We start from the raw sequence: 18340 nt of genomic DNA, 5'->3' as shown, positions 1-18340 counted from the left end.
TGTTCTTTTCTCTAAACCCTTTTCTAGTTGCTCTTCTAATGCTTTTCTTCTATCATCTGTCTGATCTAAAAAGCTCTTTTTTATTGGTGTAAGCAAGCATGTCAAATTGTTTCTATGTGCATATGCGGTGCCAAAGGTTAATGTAGGCTCAAATAATTCTCTCACTAATTCTATAGTGTTCTCCTTCGCTACTTTCCTCAAGTACGTAATTATAGGGACAAACGAAAATACAACATTGTAATTAGAATAGAAATACTGGATGTACTCCTGGTTATAGAATCTTGTTAGTAACAGACTACAACCTATCCCATAAGTGAGGGACAAGCTGTGATAGGTAACTCATTTCTCGACTGATGAGGGAATCTGTTTCCAAGATAACAATTTCTCGCAACCATTGTCTCAACATGCTCACTCAATAAGAGACAGAAAACGTTAGAAGAAGGTTCTCCTTGGGTATTATCTACATGCAGATATTTCTCATCTAAATTAAACCTCTCTATTTCTGTGAGGGCCGTAGTTGTCTCTAAAGCTAATGTATGGTTGGCTTTACTCTTGTCAAGAATAGTCTTTCCTACAATCAATACCAGGCATAACATCATGCATACAATCGCCAATCCAATACTCACGTATTTACAGCACCTATTCTTCCTACCCTGCTGGCTAAGGTTACTCATGATCTGTGAAGAATCAGAAAGTAGAAGAGAAAAATGATAACTATGCAGCAAAATCAAACACAAAAATCTTAACTCTTCTTTGGCAATTATTTACAGCTTTCAGTCTTATTTCCAAGATCCTTTTTGTCGCAATCAGTTTAGCAGCTTGTCAAATCAGGTTATCTTTTCAAATCAGGTTATCAAAAATCTGTTCTCGTTACTTTCGATAGTCTCTTTTTCTTTGCACTTCTCTCAGTTTACAGTTCCAACAGTTTGGTTCATTGGTTTAATTCAAGTACCAAAATATTGACCTGGAATGTCTTGATCAAAACAAAGAGGCAAAAACGATCCTGTACCTTTGATTTGAAATCCTTTTTCATTTCAATTTGCGACCTCTATTTAGCTCTCCATCACTCAAATCTTCTCTCCTTGTTGTGTCTACTTCTTACTCGATTGTTGTTACAGTAATTGCTTCTTTCCTCTTCGCTTGTGACTTCGGCCACTTATCTTCTTTCAGTGGACTTTTTGTCAATGCTCTTTTTAGTGTTGGACTTGTACTTTCACCTTGCTCTGCCGGATTGTTGCTTGACGGACCTGCAACTGGTTCAGGAGGAGTCAGACCACTTTGGCTTTGATCCGCCTCAACTCCTTCCTCCTCAGGGTCTGTTGTTTCCTCTGTTTGTCTCTCAAGAGCATCTGCTTCTGGGAGAGCCTTTTTCTGACTAGACTCTCCTGCTGCCTCCATTGAGGTCGGCTCACTTTCACTTTCCTGTGGGTCTTCCCCTTTGTCTCTCACAGGAGTGGCTGAACCGCTTTCAGTTTGATCAGATTCAGTCTCAGTTTCTTCTCCTTCTGTCTCCAATTCTGGAGTTTGTCCGGATGTTGTTGGTACTCTCAACAACTCCTCTTCATTATCCAACGGGCATGTCACTTTCCTCGTATGACTTGCGTGGATCCAGTTCGGAACTCCAGCGTAATTCACAGCTATGGTAGTGATCAGCACTACCTGGTAAGGGCCTTTCTCATGTGCTTTCTGATCACAACCCAGTCACCTGCTCTCAGGTTGTGTCCTTGATCTTGAGACAGTTGCAGTGTGGTGGCTTCCACCTGATGAGAGAAAGAGCGAACCACATCAGCCAGACTCTTGCAGTAGTCCAACACCATATCATCTGTTATGTTCACAAGAGCATTTAAAGGAATCACTAGCAACCTCATTTCTCTGCCCATGAGGATTTCATGTGGTGACAATCCTGTCTTCCTGTCGAGTGTGATTCTCATTGTCATCAGAACTAATGGTAGAGTGTCGGCCATTTCAGATTCGTGGACGCACACATTTTCACCATTCTTGATTTCAAGGTACCATTCATCTGCTCCACAAGTCCTGAGTCTTCAGGGAGGTAACTACAATGCAACCTTTGCTCAATGTTTAAAGCTGAACACAGTAATTTAATTACTTCATTGTTGAAGTGACTTCCTCTATCTGATTCTAAAGAGAACGGAAACCCAAAACGTGGTGTGAGTTCCCTAAGCAGTAATTTAGCTACTGTGAGGCTGTCAACTCTTCGTGTCGGGTAAGCTTCAATCCATTGACTAAAGATACAGTCAGTCACCAACACATATCTCAATCCTCCACACACAGGCATATCAATAAAATCCATCTGCATTCTGCTGAATGGACCTCCTGCTCTTCCAATGTGGCTCAAATTGACCACTGTCCCTTTTCCTGCAATAATTTGTTGACAAACGACGAAATGATGGCAAACTGCTTCAGCAACCTGTCTGAACTTTGGATTGAACCAATTCTGTTTGAACACTTGAATCATGGCATCCGTCCCAACATGCTTGATCATGACAATATCTAGCCATTTGTGTCTGCAAACTGTTCGGCAACACTATCTGATCTTCTTCTGAAACCCATAGTTCGTCTTCACGCTGGGAACATTTCAATTTGACCCATGACCTTTTTTCTTCCCTTTCAACATTATCCTTCAAAGCTTTTAGTTCTTCCAATGTATCTATAACATGTAATGAATAGCTGGGGCACATCTCATCATCGTCAGATAACAGTTCAATGCGCAAAACCTTGTGACTTGATCTGCATATCCATTTCCCATTGACACAAAATCTTGTGATTTCAGTCTTCTCAGGCATTTGAATAGCTTGCAACAATTCATGAATTCTCTCCCCATTTCTGACTGGTGAACCAGAAGAGGTCAGGAAACCTCTCTGTGACCACAACTGGCCAAAATCATGAACTATTCCAAATCCATACTGGCTGTCTGTGTATTTGGTAACTTTAAGCTGTGCAGAAACATGGCATGCTCTAGAAAGGGCTACCAGTTCCGCCACTTGTGCAAAATATACTCCTCAAAGCCAAGATTCTTCCAGAATATCAGAAATTGTACATACTGCATATCCTGCTCTCAATGTTCCCATGTTGTCTCTTAAACAGGAACCACTGAGAAAAATAATTTGATCATTTTCCTCCAATCGGGTATCTCTAATATCAGGTCTCGGCTTTGTGCACAGATCAGTTACTTTGACACAATCGTGTTCAACATCTTCCAATTTGTCAATTTCAACATTCTCTTTTTAGAGTAAGGTTACTCGGTTAAGCACTGTACACCTTTTCAATGACAAATTTGGGGACCTCAGGATGCTCGTTTCATAATGAGTCAGCCTGGCACCTGTAAGATATTGCGTCTTGGTTTGTGTAAGTAAAACTTCAATGCAGTGAGGGACCATAATAGTCAGGGGATGTCCCATCACAATGCCCTCACTCTGAGTGAGGCTCTGTTCAATTGCAGCAATTGAATGCAAACAGCCTAGTAAAGCTGCTGCAACTGGGTCCAAAGTAGCTGAAAAATATGCTACTGGGCGGTTTACATGCATCACACTCCTGACAGAACAACTTGAAGGGTTTTGTGTAGTCAGGCATTCCCAAAGTCGGTGCTTTGCACAGACTTTCTCAGAAAATGCTTTCATACAGGCTTGATCTAACACTAAGGGATCTGTAACTCCTTTGTGAGTCAGCTGCTGCAATGGCTTCAAAATGACTGAAAAGTTGGGAATCCACTGGCAACAATAGCTTACCATTCCCAAGAAAATCCTGACACCTCTGTGTGGCTGGGGGACTCATCTGCAATATGGCTGTAACCCTTTCTCTGGATATTTTCCTAATTCCCTTCTCAATCTGATGACCCAAATATTTCACTTCTTTCTGACAGTATTGTAATGTAGCTGGGGACACTTTATGACCATTCGCCCCTAAATGATTCAGTAAGGCAATCATATTGTATCGTATTTGCATTCTTTTCTTGTTTTGGACGCAATTGACAAGTGTTAGAAATGGGGCCTCTAGTTGGTAGAGGTATACACCTTTGTCCAAATAGGGACCAAAGTCCTAGTCAGGGTAAGTCACACGCAATCCAAATTATCCTGCACCCACCCTCTGGAAGCTTGGCACTGAAGGGTCAGGTTTAACTTAGAAGACAATGTGTAAAGTAATTGCGCAATAAATCATGCAATGACACAGTGAAAACACCACAAAAAGACATCACACAGGTTTAGAAAAATATAAGATATTTATCTGATTAAATTAAGGTCAAAACGATCAGGATTTGATAATCACAAGTTGAAAAAGCACCTTTGTAATGATAAAAAGAGTCTTTAGTTCTTAAAAACAATTGTCTCTTGCAAGTACAAAGTACCTGGTTTGTGTCAAAAAGACCGCAGAGGAAGAGATACGTGGAAAAAAGGCAGGTGTGCGTCGGATTTCCAGGTGCCCACAGACGATGCGGCAAGGGCTTTGCTTCGAATTCCAGCATGCAGGCTTGAATCCTCTTTGCAATGCAGGGTCTTTTGACACCCAGGGATGATATGTGGAAATCCTGGGCATGCAGGATGAAGTCACAGCTGTTGCGTTGATCCGCTGGGCGATGCAGCAGAGTTTCTGTAGCACGACTGTCGCTGCGTCAATTCTTCTCAAAGGAAGTCGGGCTGCGTCGTTCCGGCTCGGCGATGCATCGATCTCCAGTCGGAGAGCTGGGCTGCAACAATCCAGGTTGGCAATGCAGTGATTTTCTCAAAGCGGGAAAGGCTGTGTGTCGATACCAACAGGCTGTGCAGCGATTTTCACCGCACAAGGAGTTTCTTTGCAGAGATTAAGGGGGTTATTACAATTTTGGAGGAGGTGTTAATCTGTCCCAAAAGTGACGGTAAAGTGACGGATATACCACCCTCCGTATTATGAGTCCATTATATCCTATGGAACTCGTAATACGGCTGGTGGTATATCCGCCACTTTACCGTCACTTTTGGGACGGATTAACACCTCCTCCAAAGTTGTAATAACCCCCTAAGTCTTTTTGACCCTGAAACTTCAGGAAACAGGAGGCAAGCTCAATCCAAGCCCTTGGAGAGCACATCTCAGCAGAGCCTGAGGCCAGCAAGGCAGCAAGACAGCAGCAAAGCAGCAATCCTTTACACCAAAGCAAGCCAGGTGAGTTCTTTGGGCAGCCAGGCAGCTCCTCTTGGCAGATTGCAGGTTCTGGTGCAGAGTGTCTGTCCCAAGAAGTGTCTAATTTGGTAGGGTCAGGGACCCAGTTAATATACCCAAAAGTACCTTTGAAGTGGGGGAGACTTCAAAAAGTGGGTTTGAAGTGCACAAGGTCCCCTTTCAGTACAATCCTGTCCGCCACAGTCCCAGTTTGGGGTTTGGCAGTCCTTTGTGCGAGGGCAGGCCACTGTCCTTTGAAATGTAAGTGTCAGGCCCTCCACCCTTCCAGCCCAGGAAGACCCATTCAGTGTGCATATGTGTGAGGTGTGACTGAGCATCCTGTGTTTGTGGTTGTCTGGGCAAAATGCACAAGGGAGCTGTCAACCAGCCCAGCCCAGACCTGGATTGGAGACAGGCTGTAAGGCACAGAAGGATTTAAGGGCAGAGAAATGCTCGCTTTCTAAAAGTGGCATTTCTAAAATAGTCAAATGATATCCAACCTCACCAGTCAGTAGGATTTTGTATTATCATTCTGGCCATACTAAATATGACCTGTCTACCCCTTTCTGATCAGAAACTACCACTCAAACAGTATATGAGGGTAGCCCTAATGCTAGCCTATGAAAGGAGCAGGCCTCACATCAGTGAGAAACAAATTTAGGGGTTTCTCCATTAACAGGACACATAAAGCACGCAGGTACATGCCCTGCCTTTTTCCTACATAGCACCCTGCCCTGTGGGTTATCCAGGGCCAACCTTAGGGGTGACTTATATGTAGAAGAAGGGGAGTTTCGGGATTGAAAAGTACTTCTAAATGGCAAGTCGAAGTGGCAGTGAAACTGTACACACAGGCCTTGGAATGACAAGCCTGAGACATGGTTAAGGGGATACTTAAGTGGATGGTACAATCAGTGTTGCAGGCCCACTAGTAGCATTTAATTTACAGGACCTGGTCACATGCAGTGCACTTTACTAGGGACTTACAAATAAATTAAATATGTGCATTGGGTATGAGCCAATGTCACCATGTTTCAAGGGAGAGAGCAGATGCACTTTAGTACTGGTTAGCAGTCGTAAAGTGCTCAGAGTCCTTAAAGCAGCAAAAACAGTGTCATAATGTAGGGGGAGGCAGGCACAAAGTTGGGGGTGACCACCCTAAGGCTGTCAGGTCTAACAACAAGTCATCAATGACTCCAAGTTCTTTTTCAAGATCTGGTTGAAAATAGGTGATTCTGAAACCTATTGAGGAATTCTACACCAACTTTACACTTGATCTAAAAAAAATAAACAGAAGAGAAATTGACTATCCTCGTGAAGAGGTACAGAAAAGAATGCTTGTGACAGGTATATTACGGTGAATCATTCAGCATCACATGGGATCTGAAACAAAATCAGTGCTGGATTTGGCACCACGGGACAACATTTAACCACAATATATCATTTATTTTTTTCAAATCTTGAACAATTCGAACTTTCCCACAGGGCTTTCTCAATCCCATTATCGGTGAACTACATGGACTGCTCAACACTTCTTTCAAAACCCTTTGGTTCACAAATTCTGCAATTATGGGAGCATCTTTCTCAATGAGGTCCTGTGTCATGTGGTACTGAGGAATCTGGGGAAAAATTGTGTTTGGCGTTACTGGGACCTTTACTGGTTCAACTCCTTTTATTAGGCCAATGTCTTTCCCTGTCAAATCCCACACTCTAACTTTAACTGTTCCTTGTAAGTCAGAAGGAAGATATTTTACTGTGAAAACTGGAAAGAAGCTAATTAAAGGGTACTACTCATTTATTGTCTCGCATTCTGGATACCGGACTTGAGTCACAAACTAGGAATTTGTGTAATCCCTTAAAGTTGCAAATTTTGACTTGAACTGGTTCTGTAATTGGGTTGGTCAAGTACTGATTCGCTACTCCTGCAACCTGGACTGTTTTTCCTGGCCAACTTTGGAACTTCAGCAGTTCTCACCGTAGAAACTGTAGCTCCTGTGTCAACCACAAATGAAACCTTATGACCCATTACTTTCCCTTTTACATATGGACACTCCTGCTTCCAATGTCCGGGCCCTCCGCAAGTGTGACATGGCAACAATCTCTTCATTCCCTGCACATCATTCTGAACCACGACAGCATTCAAATCAGGACTACGATTTCCATTTCCAATTCCTTCACGACCTCTCACCTGATTCTAAAATACTACATTTCCCTGCTGCTGCAGAAAATTTCCCTGCATTCCTTTTTGTTCTGCTTTAATCTGCATCACCATTGCATTCTCTTTAAACTTTCTCTGTTTCAACTCAATCTTGTCACTACAGCACTTTGCATACTGTAATACCTCATTGATTGGCTTGCTTGCCAGCAAATCAAATGACTCTTAATCCTCTGGACAATTTCAGGTCTCAATCCTACAACAAATCTGAACACAAAATGGATCATGTATTTCGGCACAATTGTGTCTGTACAACTGTAATGTTTAACAACCTGCAACAATCTCTCATAGAACGCACATATGGACTCCTTAGCTTCCTGTGATGTTCTGTCTATGCGCTGCCAATCAATATTTTTTGGCAAAATTTTGTTTTTCAAAAAATTCACTCACTTTGTAGTAATATTTCATCACCTCGGGAGAGGGTGCACCTGTAATTGGGCCTCTCTCTGGTTCCTTTGTTGGCCAATCTACGCTCCTCTTGCATTCCATTCATAAATCTGCTGGAACTACTATCTCTAAAAGGGTTTTCAAATCTTCCCACAGGCATTTTGCAAATTTCACGAACCTGTCTGTCTGCTGGTACCATTCTACTGGCTTCTCTTTCAACTTGGGAAAATCATTGGTAAATGACAGAATGTCACTTTTGCTCCAAGGGACATGGACAAAATTCCCTCCTGGAATTTCTCTCATTTGTAGAATTTTTACCAGGGCCTCAACCGGCTGCACATTTGCAGTAAGATTCGTGGGATCCCCTTTTTCTTATCTCTTTTCTTTACCCATCGACCTTCCCATTTGTTTAATGCTCCCCATGTTTGGACACTTTGAAGTAACTACCTAAGGTGGGCTTCCATTCCTCCAGATCTCATGTGTTGGAAATCTTTTGAGTCAAAATCTAATCTATAACTCCTCTTCAAGTGTTTTGTTTTCCCAGTTTCTATGCCGTATTTCTCTGCTAAGTCTGCTAGTCTTTGATGTACCTCCCCCGCTTGCCTTGTGATTTTTGGGCACAAGTATCATAATTCTGCTTCTGTGTAAGATTCGAGTCAGTTCACACCCATAGTTCCTTCAATACGTTCACCCGCTTCCATCCCAAGTCTAGTGTAGTTCAAGTATTCTTCTCTGCTGGAAGCACTTTGTGGACTATTCAGCTTATCTAATCATTCGGTCAGTTATTGTGCTGTCAACCCTTGCAGTGGAATGTTGTTGGGCTGAGTGCTAGTCTCTCGAACTGTGCTGGTCTCGGAGGAGGTTTCAAATCATATAGCATCCTCCTCAAATTCTCTAAGCCCCTCAAATTAACTGTTCCATGGGCAGGAAACGCTAAGCTCCCATCCTTCTCTGTCACTTTGCACCATTGTTTCAACCAAAGACATGGAGCTGCACCCTTCTCTTCAAACACAATATAAGCAGGTTTACCTTCTGGCGGTGCAGCGTCTGCTATACCCATTGTAATATACATATCTCCCCTTAGGGCACTCTTTAAAGCTTTGAAAAATTTCATTTTTGCGACTTTTATGTTATTCTAAATCAAATCAGGAAGTGACTTTCAATCCCAGAATCCTTTTCACCGACCTCCTCAACCAATTGCTCTTCAAGGTTGTCCACCAATCCGAGCGCGACCCTTCTCACTAACCGACCTATCCCAGCACAGCTCTAATGACGTCACACTCACACGTACAGCAGCTGACAAAGTCTTGTGGCTTGTCCTCCTAAACTCAGATTCACGCCAAACTTTTGCAAAATTATTGCAAGCACTAAACAAAATCAAAACTCAATTTGTCTGTTTACTACAGGTAAAGTAACACAATCACTTCAGAAACCTTACGGATTTTTCACTGACTGCATTCGGTCTAGCAGCTACTCTTTCTTTCTCAGTTTCCCTGATTCGCAAGCAAGTTTTATACTCCACCGACCAGTGGGACTGTCCTGGTGGACATAGGCCTCACCAGATCTCAGTTGAAAAAACCTTTCACTCACTTTAACACACACTCTTGAGTTTGTCAACCACGCCCGATTGACCTATTAAACCAGACAAATTACACCAAAAACCAAGTGTCTCATACAATTTTCAATATACTCTGGAGTTTTGGACCTCGCAGTGCCCGTATATCAACAACCACATGGACAATTTTTTAGCACAAAGCGCCACACACATGTGAAGTTCAACAACTTCCCTACTCTCACACTGCAGAGTAAGCAAACTCCTTCAACAACTTCATTTGGAGTATGCAGACTCCCTAATCCCTCACAAATATCACAATTCACCTGTGATTTGCATAAGCTGTGCATGCGCAAAACCAATTCTATTCACACCGTCACTAGAATGCCGAGAACATCCTCAATCAAGCATTGGCAAGCTCCAGGGTTCTGGGAAAGTCATCCTAAGTTTTAGGGACACATTATTTCTCCACTTTGTATCATCAAATCTGAAAATCCAAACTTTCACCAATTTCTCCTACCCAATCTGCGAACTCTGGGTACCTGCTATTTCACGCTTATCTTTTAGGGGGCAAAATGCTTTATGATGGGCTCTTAAGGAGACTAACAATCATACTCTTCTACTAATCTCTGTAGGATAAAAAGCTATTTGACTTATGGTGATGGGCTCTTAAGGAGACTAACCATCATACTCTGCTACCATCTCTGGTAGCGCATCTGACCTTATTTGGCTTCTCTTCATTCATTTATAAGGGACGCATTAGAGGTTCAATGGACCTTGTGACTGCGCTTAGAGTAATTCCCACCACAAGACTCAATTTCATTGCCAATCAATAACAATATCAATCTATACGATCAATAATCTTGAGAGTCAGTAATTTCCACACACCATGACCCCTTTGGCCATGAATAACCACACCTTTATGTTAAAGTTAGAAGGTTTATTTCCCTATATTAACAATGCTAATATCACATAACTTAGTCTCAAAATCAAATGCTAAACATACAGAAACAATACTGGTTGACCAAATCTTCTAAAGAATCTCAAGTTAATCAAGGCATGGATCACTACACATTCTAAAGTTACGGTGAAAATCAATAACAAGTATAACTCTGCAATAGAAATAGCATAAATTTAGATTCAGCAAAGAAAAGACATCAACTGTTGTTAATATTTAGCAAGTATCCTCAGTGAGGCGTCTGACTAACCTTCTGATTAGAATAGCATGTTTGGGCTTCATGCAAAACAACACACATTTGGAAAAACATTAAACTATGGCTCTATCACCATTAGCGGTTGGTACCTAAAAACAAAAGCAAATAGATATGGCAATCATTAACATAGTCATATCCCTTGCCTCAGTATGGTTCAGCAAGCTGCTATAGTCTTCGTCAATTGGACATCTGTTCAGTCACAAAGCATCGAGACTCAGCAATAAAGTTCAAGATAGATATGCCTCTGGGACAGTCATAATCAGAATGTTGCTTCTCAGCGACAGAGTTAGGAAAAAGTGAGCACGTCTCCTCTCGGGACAGTTAGGAAAAAAAGTGTGGATCTCTCCTCTCGGTACAGTCTTGCTAAGTTAGATTCCCTAGGACGTCTTCCCACGTTGCTATTGGTCAAAGAATCATTCATTTACATTTAGTTCAATAAAGTTAGAACTTCAAATCTAAGATATAACTAAACTGTCTTTCACATGTTGATGATTGGCTCCTCTTCTCCTGTTCCCATCATCGGGCTTGTCAGGTAACAAATTTGTATTGTGTTGTACTCCAATTAGTGCATCCATTGTTGGTTCCTGGGACTGTTGCCTTTACACACACTAAGGCCTTCATTACAACCCTGGCTGACGGTGTTAAAGCGGCGGTAAGACTGCAAACAGGCCGGTGGAATAAAAAAGGGAATTATGACTGTGGCGGAAACCGCCAACAAAGACAGCCACTTTAACACTCCGACCGCCACGGCGGTACAGACAAACAGCGCGGCGGTCACCGCCAACAGACAGGCGGGAGACAAAGTACCGCCCACAGTATCACAACCTACCAATCCACCACCTTTTCCGGGGCGGATTCATCGTGGATAAAAACACGGCGGAAACAGCCATTTCAATGGGAAAACGCTCACCTCTACACACTCCACGAGGATGGAGGACACCATGGAACCGGAACTCCAAATACTCCCTGCAATAGTCTTCCTGCTCCTGTACGATCATCATCAACGCCAGCGCCGAAGACAACGGTGAGTACTGCACCTACGACATAGGTGAGGGGGGATGCAAAAGTCAGGGACACACACACGCAACACCCCCACCCCCACCCCGACCCTCACCCACTACAACACACACACCAATGCATATCCAAACATTACATTGACACCCACCAAACCCCCCGGAAGAATGCAAAGACAAAAGGAAATGAGTGCAACCATTGTAATATATCAAAATACAGTAAGCAAATATATACAGATATAATTACACATTCAACAAAATAGACATCATGAGTAGTAGTGCAGGTAATGCACCATTCAATGTCCGTGGACCACTGGGCCCAAAATGCATGGGCGAGGCCCACACACGATACCTGAGCACAACGGAGAGAACACTGCTGGGGCATCAGATAGAAATACAACAGGCAACCCAGGGGGAAGGGAAGGGAGGAAACTCAGCCGGATGACTGCACCACGCCCGATCTACGACGGGGCTCCATGCCCATTGATGTATCCTGGGGAGTGCAAAGCCACAGTCTCTTAAGTCTCTACAGTGGGTGGTTTGCCCACTGTTCAATCCTGGGGAGTGCAAAGCTACAGTCTCTCAAGTCTCTACAGTGGGTGGGTTGCCCACTGGTCTATCCTGGGGAGTGCAAAGCCATAGTCTCTCAAGTCTCTACAGTGGGTGGGTTGACCACTGTTCAATCCTGGGGAGTGCAAAGCCACAGTCTCTCAAGTCTCTACAGTGGGTGGGTTGCCCACTGTTCAATCCTGGGGAGTGCAAAGCCACAGTCTCTCAAGTCGATAACAGTCTCCACTGGTTCTGGAGGGGGACTGGTGCCCAGAGTGCTTCATCCTGTTAAGGACAGATAGAGTGGATGCTGTTCTCCACTGGTTCTGGAGGGGGACTGGTGCCCAGAGTGCTTCATCCTGCCAAGGACTGAGGTAGTGGATGCATGTCTCCACTGGTTCTGGAGGGGGACTGGTGCCCAGAGTGCTTCATCCTGCCAAGGACTGAGGTAGTGGATGCATGTCTCCACTGGTTCTGGAGGGGGACTGGTGCCCAGAGTGTTTCATCCTGCCAAGGACTGAGGTAGTGGATGCATGTCTCCACTGGTTCTGGAGGGGGACTGGCGCCCAGAGTGCTTCATCCTGCCAAGGACTGAGGTAGTGGATGCATGTCTCCACTGGTTCTGGAGGGGGACTGGTGCCCAGAGTGCATCACTCTCACAGTGACGGTCCCAGTTCCATCACTGCCCTTGCCGCACATGGGCTAGCGGTGCTTGAGTTGGCGGTGCTTGCCCTGTTCAGTGGTGCTTGCCATGGCGGTCTTTGCCCTGTTCAGCAGTGCTTGCCCTGTTCAACGGTGCTTGCCATGGCGGTCTTTGCCCTGTTCAGCGGTTCTTGCCCTGTTCAGCGGTGCTTGCCATGGCGGTCTTTGCCCTGTTCAGCGGTGTTTGCCCTGTTCAGCGGTGCTTGCCATGGCGGTCTTTGACCTGTTCAGCGGTGTTTGCCCTGTTCAGCGGTGCTTGACTTTGCTGTCTATGACCTGTGCAGCGGTGTTTGCCATGGCGGTTCCTCATTGCCCAGCGGGACTGTGGCTGCCGGGCCCTCCTGGGCACTGACTCTGGCGGTGGCCTCCTGGCCAGTCTAATGGAACTGCCCTCCTGGGCACTGACTCTGCCGGTGGCCTCCTGGCCAGTGACGATGGGACTGCCCTCCTCGGCACTGACTCTGGCGGTGGCCTCTTGGCCACTGACAATGGGGCTGCCCTCTTGGGCACTGACTCTGGCGGTGGCCTCCTGGCCACTGACGATGGGGCTACCCTCCTGGGCACTGACTCTGGCAGTGGCCTCCTGGCCACTGACGATGGGGCTGGCGGTGGCCTCCTGGGCAGCGGGGATGATGGCGGGCTTCTCCGCCGTGCTGCTCTTCCCAGTCTTTGGCGATTTCTTCTGCCCCTTCCCCACCTTGGGAGGAGTCACAGCTGAGTGGACACTCCCCCCGGGACCCTTGTGAGCGGCTTTGCCGGCTGGAGACTTCCCCCTGTCCCGCCGGGCACTGTCCAACTTCTGGTGCTTCACAGGGGGGGGACTGGCTGTGCTGTGGCTCCATGTCACACTGGCTGCCCTGGTGCCTGGTGCACTCCACATACCTCTAACAGGCACCACTGGTACCTGCGATTTTTTGGCAGAGGTGTTAGTATGGGACCTCTGAATTGGAGGGGGGGGTGGTGGGAAAGAGGTCAAGGTTGCTCAGGAAAAGTTTCTTACGAACACTGGGATGGGTAGCTGGAGGGGGTCTGGGAGTGGAGGAAGAGGAGGTGGTTGTAGGAGGTGTAACTTTTGTTGATTTGGGTGCAGGCGCTGGAGGCTGTCGTGAGGTGGATGGATGTTGGGTGGGTGTGTGCCCGCGTTTGTGTACTTTGGGAGGGGGCGTCACAGACAAACTGGGAGAGGACACAGGGGACGTGTAAATGGTAGTGGGGGTGGTGAGTGCAGGTGATCGGGGTGTGGTGGTGGGTGTGTTGGTGCGGAACCTAGTGGCTGTAGTGGTAGTGCATGCAGGTGAGAGTGTAGATGACACTGGGATGGAGGAGGGAGACGACAAGGAGGGGGACACAGTGGAGGCTGCGGATGGTGCTGTGTCTGTATGTGTGTGATGCTTGCATGAGTGCCTGTGGGATGTGTGGTGCTTATGTTTGCCTGAGCTTTCCTTGTGTGTTGACGTGTGTGCAGGCTGGTCTGATGGTGTGCTTGGGATAGGCTGGGGTACAGGAGATTGGGTCTGGGTGGAGGAATTTGGAGGGGGGAGGCTAGAGACAGGGACAACGGCTGCCATCAGTGCTGAGGCCAGAGATTGCAGGGTTCGATGAAGGGCAGCCTGACCAGAATGAATGCCCTCCAGGAATGCATTAGTGTGTTGCAACTCCCTTTCTACACCCTGGATGGCATTCAAAATGGTAGACTGCCCAACAGTGAGTGACCTGAGGAGGTCAATGGCCTCCTCACTGAGGGCAGCAGAGGTGACAGGGGCAGGGGCTGTTGTGCCTGGGGCGAAGGTGATGGCCACCCTCCTGGGTGAGCGGGCACGGGGCGAAGGCTGAGGGGCTGCTGGGAGGGCGGTGCTGGTAGGGGGGTGGCGGCTGTACCTGTAGAAGTGGGGGGCACAGATTTTGCCGCCACCACAAGGGAGCTCCCATCGGAGGACGAGTCCGTGTCGCTGGTTGCAGATCCTGTGACCACCATGAAGCTCCCCTCGCCCTCCGTCCCACTGGTGTATTCCGAGTCCGTGGTGTGGCCCTCCATGGCCATGTGGGATGCAGCCCCCTCGTGCTCCGGTGCCACTGTACCTCCGCCTGATGATGCTGATGCACACAAGAACAGGGAGAGCACAAAAAGGGGGGGGGACAGAAGAAAGACAGGTTGAGTGCATGGCTTACCGCTACCGTTGGTGGACAATACAGACACAGCAGCCCCCTGCACTACGCCGCGCTGTTGGGCTCTACTGATGCAGTTCCTGGGATATGGCCTACATGGCTATGGTGGACATCAGCACACATAGATGACACAGGGGCATGTATACCTGTACTTGGCACTCTACAGAGGTGGGGTGGAGTGCCACATGGCCTGCATTACGGATGGGCCTAGCCTACGGAACTCGCCCTGGCCTAGGGAAACCCACAGCCCTCCTCCCCCACCCAGACACCTTCACTGCGCGCAAAGTCCGCTGAATGAGAGTGTACTCACCCTCTCGTGTCTGCTATGATGCCCTCAAACGCCCATCCAACTCAGGATAGGCCACCGCCAGGATCCAGAACATCAGGGGGGTCATGGTGCGACGGGCACCCCTCCCACGTTGGGAGGCCATCCCCAGCTGAGCCTCCGCCGTCTTCTTGCTCCAGCGGCGAATGTCCTCCCATCTTTTACGGCAGTGGGTGCTCCGTCTCTGGTGGACCCCCAGGGTCCGGACGTCCTTTTCGATGGCACGCCAAATAGCCTTCTTCTGGTGGGCGCTGACCTACATGACATGTACAGGGGAAGAAGAGAAGTCATTACCAACTGCACCGTCAAAGTGAGTGGCCCACATCCCTACCCTTGCCATGTGGCATATGCATTCACAGTCCTTCATGCACGCAGAACTCTGCCCCCTTCCTTCTTACAACCAGCCCTCTCCACCCAGGCATAGCCCATATAACTTGCTCCCTGTGTACTCACCTGTTGGTCTGGAGGACCGTAGAGTAGCGTGTACTGGGGGAGGTCCCCGTCCACGAGCTTCTCCAACTCCTGTGCAGTGATGGCAGTGGCCCTTTCCCCAGACGCTCGAGCCATTGTCTCTTCCAGACGAGGTCACAGCAGCACTTGCAGTGCAGGTCCTCTCCTGTCGAAGATCAAGTATTGAGTGATTGAACAGATAGAAAATGGCGGTGACGTCCGCGGCGGTGCGTATCATCACCGCCGGCGCACTTCGTCATTGGCTCCTGGGACCCATAGGGTCCAATGTTAACCAATGCAGCATTACGCAGCGGTCTTCGACCGCCTACTGTGACGGTGTACAACGGCAGCGCACTTCCCTCACATCCCATTGTCCCAGTTTAGAGGTCAGGCAGCCGCCATTTCAGGGGCCCACATGGCTTCATTTTCAACTGCGTCACACATACCTAGGCCTGGACTCAACACTCATACAGACAATTTTTTGGATTATGTTTCGTGTTCTGTGTAGACTGTGGGTACATACCTTTGAGTTGCTTGACTCTGAGGTTGCTGTTGTCCTTCCTAGGCACCGTCAGCTGGGACATGTGTACCGACCGCTGGTGGACTTGTTGACAATGGAGGAGTGACATTTAATCATCACCTACAGGTTTGACCGTGCCACAATCCAGGAACTGTGTACCCAGTTGCTGACTTGATGTCAGCTATCCGCCATCCCACAGGGATCCCCCCTCAAGAGCAGGTGCTATCAGTGCTCCATTTCCTTGCAAGTGGGTCTTTTCAAACAACAGTGGCCATGGCATCAGGGATGTCCCAGCCTATGTTTTCCAACGTGTTGTCCAGAGTGTTGTCTGCCCTGCCGAAAACACATGAGGAGCTACATCGTTTTCCCTCAGGTGGAGGATTTGGCTACTGTTAAAGGTGACTTCTATGCCCTTGGACATATCCCCAACATCATAGGTGCCATTGATGGGACCCATGTGGCTTTGGTCCCCCCCCACAGGAGTGAACAGGTGTACAGGAATCGGAAGAGTTATCATTCGATGAATGTACAGATGGTATGTTTGGCAGACCAGTACATCTCCCAGGTAAATGCTATGTTCCCTGGCTCAGTGCATGACACCTACATCCTGCGGAATAGCAGCATCCCTTATGAGATGGGTCAACTCCAGAGGCACCGTGTGTGGCTATTAGGTGACTCTGGTTACCCCAACCTGTCATGGCTACTGACCCCAGTGAGGAATCCCAGGACCAGGGCAGAGGAACGCTACAATGAGGCCCATGGGCAGACTAGGAGGGTGATCGAACGCACCTTCGGCCTCCTGAAGGCCAGGTTCAGGTGCCTCCATATGACAGGTGGTTCCCTATTCTCCTCACCAAGGAAAGTGTGCCAGATCATCATCCCCTGCTGTATGCTTCACAATCTTGCTTTGCGACGCCAGGTGCCTTTTCTGCAGGAGGATGGTCCAGATGATGGTGTTGTGGCAGCTGTGGAGCTTGTGGACAGTGATGAGGAGGAAGCAGAGGAAGAAGACATTGACAACAGGGACTCAGTCATCCAGCAATATTTCCAGTGACACACAGGTGAGAACACATTCTTGCCTACTACAAGTACTTTCACACTTCTACCTCTATCCTGTCTGTCAAGTTCAAGCAGTATTTGGTAACTGAGCTGTACATTTCCATTACGGTTTCACAGGTGTGGTTACCAACGTGTGTCATCTGCTTACATTCTTCATGGACTTGTGATGTGTGACATAGGTATGTTGACATTACATTTGAGAACGGATTTTGTCACTGTCATAGCTAATACACATTTTCAAAATCACAGACTGACTCCAGATTGTTTTGTGCTTCAAGGGTGTTTATTGAAGTGCTAAATATTGGAGGGGGTGGTAAAATGGTGAGGGGGGATGGTGGAGGAATGTCCATGGCAGAGTCCAGTCTATTAGTCTCACAGGTGCACTGCCCATATGGGCATAGGTAGTGGAGCAGTTCCAATATGGACATGGTTACAAAGTGGGACAGTGGGATGACAATCAGGGTGGTCTCATTTTTTGATGGGGGTCTTGCCATCGTGCTCTGTCCTGTTCCTGGATCTCAGGGACCGCTTGCAGGGTGGTTCTCCGTCTGCAGGGGGTGGGGTGCTGGTGTGGTGGTCCTGTGGCGGGGCATCCTGTCCACTAGCGCCGGCAGGGGTGGTGGGCAGTTCATTTCCATGCTAGTGTCAGGGGCCCCTTGTAGTGCCACGGTGTCCCTCATGGTGTTCTGTATGTCCTTATGCACCCCTACGTTGGTGCCCAGGGCAGAGCTGATGGTTCTGAGTTCCTCCCTCAACCCCAAATACTGTTCCTCCTGCATGCGCTGGGTCTCCTGAAACTTGGCCAGGACCGTAGCCATCGTCTCCTGGGAGTGGTGGTATGCTCCCATGATGGAGGAGAGGGCCTTGTGGAGAGTGGGTTCCCTAGGCCTGTCCGCCCCCTGTCGCACAGCAGCCCTCCCAGTTCCCCTGTTTTCCTCTGCCTCCGTCCCCTGGACCGTGTACCCACTGCCACTGCCCCCAGGTCCCTGTTGTTGTTGGGGTGGTGGGTTATCCTGGGTTCCCTGTAGTGGTGGACACAC

Source organism: Pleurodeles waltl, chromosome 5 (assembly GCF_031143425.1).
Source record: "Pleurodeles waltl isolate 20211129_DDA chromosome 5, aPleWal1.hap1.20221129, whole genome shotgun sequence".
In the NCBI taxonomy this organism is placed as follows: Eukaryota; Metazoa; Chordata; class Amphibia; order Caudata; family Salamandridae; genus Pleurodeles; species Pleurodeles waltl.
Note: the sequence above shows the minus strand (reverse complement) of the source record.